The sequence below is a fragment of the Phalaenopsis equestris genome, unplaced genomic scaffold (genome assembly GCF_001263595.1).
Source record: "Phalaenopsis equestris unplaced genomic scaffold, ASM126359v1 Scaffold200212, whole genome shotgun sequence".
Lineage (NCBI taxonomy): Eukaryota > Viridiplantae > Streptophyta > Magnoliopsida > Asparagales > Orchidaceae > Phalaenopsis > Phalaenopsis equestris.
In genome coordinates, this window is record NW_018220049.1 from 1 (window position 1) to 7,372 (window position 7,372).

A 7,372-nucleotide genomic window follows, 5' to 3' on the forward strand; every position below is an offset into this window, starting at 1 on the left:
CAAATTCCCTTAATTTCATTCCTTTGGCAATTAAAAAAGTTTAGGGTTTGACTGTAAGAATGAAGTTTTAAAATCAAAATTGTGAAATTAACCCTTAACATTGACTTGTATTTGACAGTAAGCATTGTGCTTGCTGATTAATATAAATATATTTGTTCATATTATAGACCAAATACACTATCATTTTTTTTTCTTACATATATATCAATTTAGTGTTTTTATTTTTAAGTTTATTTATTTATTTTTTTATTTGTAACATTTTAGTAATGACAATGAAACATTAAGGTTGGTGTTCTAATAGAACTTGGGTATTCAACTAGAGCTCATGTAATAATGAAATGAAATAAATTATTAGCACAAATGAAATGAATCTAAATTCTTCTCATATTATGTCCCCTTGGCTTGATGAGCTCCTTTATAAAATATGAGTTCTTGGATAGGGAGTCTCACAATAAAGTTTGTCTCATAGAAATGACTTATGCCAATTGAAAAGAGTTATAGTTTGAAAAAAAATATTAAAAGCATTAAATTTTATGCATCATAACACCATAAGTTTTTAAGTTTAATAACATAATTTAATGGAATAAGTTATACATGAAATAGTATGACATATACTTCTATACCATGTTCTAGTAGAGGTTTGCCAGTAGGAAGTGCTTAGGCAACCAAGAAGTGCAGAGGGTAAATGTAAAAACTATTTACATATCTAATACCTAAACTTCAATTTTACATATATGCCACTTTAATTATACATGAAAATGTGTATTTCAATATTTAAAAATTTAAATAATTGCATTTTTTTATGTGATATGAAAATTTTGGTGGGGTAAATGTAAAAAAGTAAAACTTATGTGTTTAATATGTGAATGAATAGGAATTAATAGGTTGGTATGAAGGTAAAAAATTATGGAAGATGGCATCAATTTTATAGTGGATATAGACTGTAATACATACTGAATTTAACTATTCGCTAAACCTATACAAAATAATAAATGTTTTTAAAGTGAAATGAAAATAAAAAGGGAGTTAAAAATTCTCAAATAAACGACCGTTTATTGCTAATTATTCCTTAAATTATTAGTAATTTATTTTTTTCATTTATATTTATGGGCCAAAAAGAATTCATTTGGCAATTTCTTGCTGCATGATAGAGTTTTTCTTTTCTTAAAAACTTACTAAATAAAAGTTCCATAAAAGATTCTAAACAGCTTAGTGCCCATTTGGGGTCATTTTTATTTTATTTTATTTTTTATTTTTTTAAATAAATCATTTAATTGATATAAATGTTAACATCTTTTTATTTTTTATTTTTAAAACAAATCAACCTTTTTTATTTGGAGTGTTTTTAAAAGTAACTTTCCCAATTAAACATATTTTAATTCAAATTAGAATAAAAAAAATAAAAATAAAAATAAAAAAGAGCTAAAATGGCTTCTTAGTTCCTTCAATTTCTCAAACTCTTCGTGAAAAATTCATATGAGAGCCATGCTTTTGAAATTTGGTGAGATTGATTTTTATTTTATTTATTTATTAGCAAAAAAAGTATCCCATTTTTTCTTTCTTTTTTTTTTCAAACATTTGGTTTGATGGCTTTTAAAAAACAATTATGAGTGAAAAATAATTTTTAAAAATAAATGAAAAAACTTAAGGAAAAAAAAAGGCATAAACAATACTTAGGGTCTGTTTGGGGCAGTTGCAGCTTATTGAATAATCTGCTAATAAGCTGATTAAAAATAATCTGCTGATAAGTTAGGTGCGGTTGCTATTACAAATTTTTTTTTTTTTTTAGAAAAAACAGACCGCTGGAAAAAATTGTCACCTATCTAGGTGCGGTGTGAAAACGCTGTTTTTAGCGTTTTCAAAATGCATAACCTGCCAAAACGCAGTTTACCCAAATATTGACATCACTTTTGGTTGAGGTCTAGTTTTTCCTCTTTAATAGCCTAGGGTCTAGCCATAGGACTTTTCTGTTGACTATTCCTAAAAAACTAGAAAAGGAACCCTCATCATTATAAATTCTAAACTCCTCTTTACTCAACTTGAAGCTCTACATATTGGTCCTAACCTCTAGCACTTAGTAGGAGGATCACTATGGGTAAGCTTAAGGAGATTTCCTATATAACTACTTGACTTTAGGTTTGACCCTGCGTGTTTGTTTAAAGCTAAGGCACTCACTATACTCACAACACTCACCTCACTCAAAATCACTCACAAACACAAACCCAAAATTTCTTGACTTTGATCCCTTGATCCTTTGGGAGACTCATGCAGATGGTTCCATAGACCCACTGACCCAGGCTGGGGTTTAGCTAAGACCAGTAGATAGTGGACCCAAATGGAGACTCCATTGGTCCATAGCTCACATATGGTGGTTGGCTTCCCAATTCTACAAAAAATATCCAACTTGGCATTTTGACCCCTAAATCCACCCAAATTACCCAGATATCCTTGGAGCCTTAAATTTGGCCAAAATTCCCAAATTCACCAAAAATATCCAAACTTGTTCAAAAGTCATTTCAATTTTTTTGAAAATACCCAAGCTACCCAAAAATTTTAAATTTACCAAAATACCCCCAAAATGGCCAAAATTACAAAAATGCCCTTGACAGCCCAAACGTAGGTCTTTAAGTCCGCACAGAAAAAATACCCAAAAATTTTGTTTCATTTGACGATTGTAAAGGTCTTTAAGAGATTATGAAGGGATTTTTCTAGGAAGGTGAGGTAAATATGCTATTTTATGCTGTTACTCCTCAGATTCTAATATTTTCGATTCATACTTACCACTCAATTTCTCATATATTTACGTGGATCGCATCTTGAATGGTTCCAATTATTTGCTTTGGGAGGCTCATTTGCGAAAATTTGAGATGTTTGGTTGCATTTTGAAAATCGAGAAAGATTTATTCATCGTTTTCAATTGTTGCAGGACTTTGGTGCCTTGCATCTTGAAAATATGAAAGGATTCATTTATCATTTGCAATTTTCGGATTTTAAAAATATTTACATATATAACATCCAAATTTTGAAAATAGGTGTGCGGATTTCTTAATTCATATGCATTTACATATCTAGCACCCCAAATTGCTTCCTTTCTACCTCTACACCACCCAAATCTTAAAATGTATGAGAATTAGGTGGTATGTTTGTAAATATTCCTTTCCTAGCAGCATTTGTTTGTTGTCCATAGCCTCTCCATTCCAGGAAGGATGTCTGAGGCTATTAAAGATTTGAGATACCTTCGATATTTGAATCTTGCTTTAGATCTCACTCAGATGCCAAGATCTATAAACAGTCTTTATCATTTACGGTTCATAATCTATAAAATGTGATTGGGGGATCTTGCTCTTATGATTTTTTTTTGCATTGCGATGTGAGTAATCTCTCTAATCTGCATCATTTGGAATTGCCTTGAATGCATTTTCTAATGCACCTGGAATTGGGAAATTAAGGTCACTTCAAGAACTAAACGAGTTTGACGTTAAGAATGAAAGAATGGTTATAGAATTGAGGAGTTTGAACATATGAGTGAGTTGCTTAAATTAAAAATCCATTTTCTGGAAATGTGAGGGAGGCTAGAGAGGCTTGCAATGCAAAATTATTTGAGAAGTGAAATCTCAGATTAATTCTTGAATTGGGGCAAAACTATTGACGAATGGGAATCATACAGGGGAGTTGAAAGCCTACACGCCACACAATTCTTATGTATTTGCATGTCTGACACCCAAAGCTTGGCATTTACATTTATACCACCCTTCTTTTGGTCATAAGCATGTGCGTGGGAAGACTATTTTTTTTTTTTTAAGGTGCTGAATATGTAAATGCATAAGAATCTAAGTGCTATGTATGTAAATACATAGGAATTTAGTGCTTTGCTTGAAGGATTTTAAAATCTGAAAGTTTGAGTGTTTTAACTGTAAAAAAATTTTTGAAGTTTGGGCTTTCTCATTTGTAAAAGTTTGAAAGCTTCGGTGCTCATATTTTGCAAAATTTGAAAAGTGGAGGTTTTCCTTTTTTTTGTTGGAAACGTGAGAGGTTTTTGCTGCATGTGGTTCACTAATAGAATGGTATTATCACTCACTGAATTTAGTTCATTTGTTGAATTCCATGTTATTGGCTGATACTAATTCACCTGCTGAATTTAATACTATTCATTGAAACTATTTGGAATAATTTTAATGAACATTCTATTTCAGATTTTGAGCAGATCACATGGATGAAATTATATGCTCATACACTTGTTACACAATCTTTGAGTATTTACATACACATCACTCAATTCTTTGCATGCGTACCACTCGACTCTTTACATATTTGCTGAAATTTTAAAGGCATCGAAAAGCTTTCAGTTGTTGTTCATACATTCTCCATATAAAAAAAAAAGATGGCTCAATGTATTAAAGATTTGAAACATTTCGATATATGAATCTTGCTGTAAATCTCACGAAAATGCTAAGGTCCTTGAGCAGGTTGAGGAGCTCGGGTTTTGCCTCATGAGGGGCTGCGGTTTTGCTATGTCATGGCTTGGTTTTGAGCATGTCTTGGGCTCGGTTTTTCTTGGCTTGACTGGGTCTTGTTCTTGGTGAAACAAGTGACTCATTTTGGCTTTGACGAGGCTTTGTCAAATGACTCGTTTTTAGTCTTATGCGGCTTAGTTTGAAGCCTTTTAGTGATGTTTGGATCGTACTTTTAAGACTACTTGTCAAAATTTAACTTGTGTTTTGAAGTTTTAAATGTCAAAATTCGACTTGTATTTTTTTTTTTTTGAAGTTTTCTTCATTAAGGTTTAAGTCGTGCTTTGTGAATTTCTTCGTTAAGGTTTTAAATTATATTTTGAAAGTCTCATTCGTCAAAGTTTAAGTCGCATTTAAAAGAGGCTTTTCATAACGTTGGGGTTTGGAAATAGCTTTCATACGATTTGAGGATTGATCCACCTCCTTTATGTCGATCTTTTAGGTGGATCATTTCCTCATCTCTCTCTCACCCCATTTTTCATAACGTTGGGGTTTGGAAATAGCTTTCATACGATTTTACACTTATGTACGAAGCATAAGTGCACACATATGACCTTTTGCTATATGTGAACCATCAAGCAAGGCTATAAGTTGGACGGTTCATTTTGGAATAACGGCGACGATGACAAAGGCACGCTGGTGGTAGAGCAGAATAATGTTCCATCCTACAACACCAGAACTCAATTATAACCGGTGAACCGTAGGATGATAATATTATTCATCGACATAAGACTAGCGAGACACCCTTACCCTCTTAGGTTGTTGGCGATCCCACGCTCGACGGTGTGATCAACTCGTGAACAATCATATTTCTACAAAACTGATAACAACAAATACGATAAGAATATATACTACATTTGCAAAAGTATTTTAACTACAAAATTGTTACAACTTTCTCTGCATTAAACTTATGTGCATGTCAAAATATAAATTTTAAATGAAAATTCGATTGTCCACTTGTCAATCACCAGTACCAGGCTAAGGGCAAAATATAAATTTTGTATGTAAATTCAATTGTCTACTTATCAACCACCAGTAACAGGCTAAAGAGTACCTTCCTAAGTTGGTATAGTAGGACACTCTTCTAGTTGAATGTTGGGCTCTATACATACGGGTAACCGATAGTGGTCTTCGACGTCCCTTGAGTATATATATAGTTTCTGAGCCCACCCGAACCTGAATGCTTATAGTCCACTTCGGCTTTTATTATTCACTTGTTATTTCCTTCAAGATTTCCCTAAGTATTTTCTTGTAGTTTTTCTTCGAACTAGTTTCTGTGAGTCACTTGAATTTCATTTGATAAATTATGGAGTGGGGAGCCCCACAGGCAAAATGGTAATTTTGGAATTTTAATACCTTAATTAAATTTTACGATTAATCAAAGGGAAAATAGATAAAAATATTGATTATAATGAACTTTTTGGATAATTGAAATACAATGGGTTAAAAAGGAAAAAACCAACTTGTCACCTGTCTTATGATAAAATAGAATTGTAATTTTATTAATTATTATAATTTGGAGATCAATTCAATTTGAGGATCCTAAAGTATTGGGCTTGAATCATGAAGATAACAACTCACTCATTTAAAGTCTATTAGTCGGTGATCAAATGCTAAATCTGATTTTGATGGAAATTCTAATTCAACATTTAAATTGTTTTAAATTACTCTGAAAATTGAAGTTAAAAAAGAGGTTTAATAATGAATTAGGCTTGATATGCGAAATTGTCTTAACCGGGATTAGAAAAGATGAACATAGTTAATTAATAAATATTTTCAAACATTTTTAAGCCCTACTTTAATTTGAAGTATTAAAGTTTTTAATAACCTTGAATTTGCCCTTTGGGGCACCTACTCACATAATTATCAAAATGAAATATTAAGTGACTATTTGATTTTTTCATTCTTGAGGTAGTTAAGTTTAAATTGATCTTGGGATGATTAATAGAACAATTTGATAAGTTCAAAATGGACTCAGAACGTTTCAAGGGACTTTTAAAACGGTTCAGGGTCATTCTCTGAATACTTTGGAATCTCTTGGATATTTTGAAGGACAAATTGAACTTGTTATATTTTGTTCTAGGAAATCATCCACTAAAATCTTTCAGCGGGAATACCTTTTTGTACTTCTTGACTTGAACTTGCATGTTAAAAAACGATGTCACCGTGCATGAAAACCAAAACTACTAGTATAGCCACAAAACCAAAACCCAAAACTAAAACTAAAATCAGCTAAGATAAAACTCACCGCCACAACATTCAAAATATAAGACAACTCAAAATTTAATCACAAACGTCACAAAATAACAATTGCAATTAAATTAAGACATCTCTATTGGATGATCGGGAATCCCTCGGAGGAGGTAACCTACGGTTGCTAACGAGACTTCCCACGGTTTAAATGAAATTATGGAACTCATTACGTTGAGTTTAGTAAATACATTTGAACTAAGTGAATCCAATAGAAAATAGTGCTGCCGGAACGAGGGAATCATAGGATCCTAACCGGTGTCGCTCTAATCAACTTTAACATCCCCCATAACATTTAAGGAACTTCAATCATAGGGTCGTCTGATTTGACATCATAACTTGACACCCTAGAAAACTTAAACTTGCCACGACGAGAAGCTTGGAGCTAGCATGGTGGGCAGCACGGCCATCTTCAACAGCAAAACCTGCCTCCCCCAGCTAAACCAATCCTTCCTTAGAATTAAACAATCAAGCCATAGGATTTTGAGGTTGTGTACTTATGTAACATAAATCCTCACCTCATCTTTAGGTCTTTGTACAGCTCTGCTGTACAATATAAGCCCTAACTCGTCTTAGGATTTCGAGGTTGTCGTTTGTCATGACCTACATCC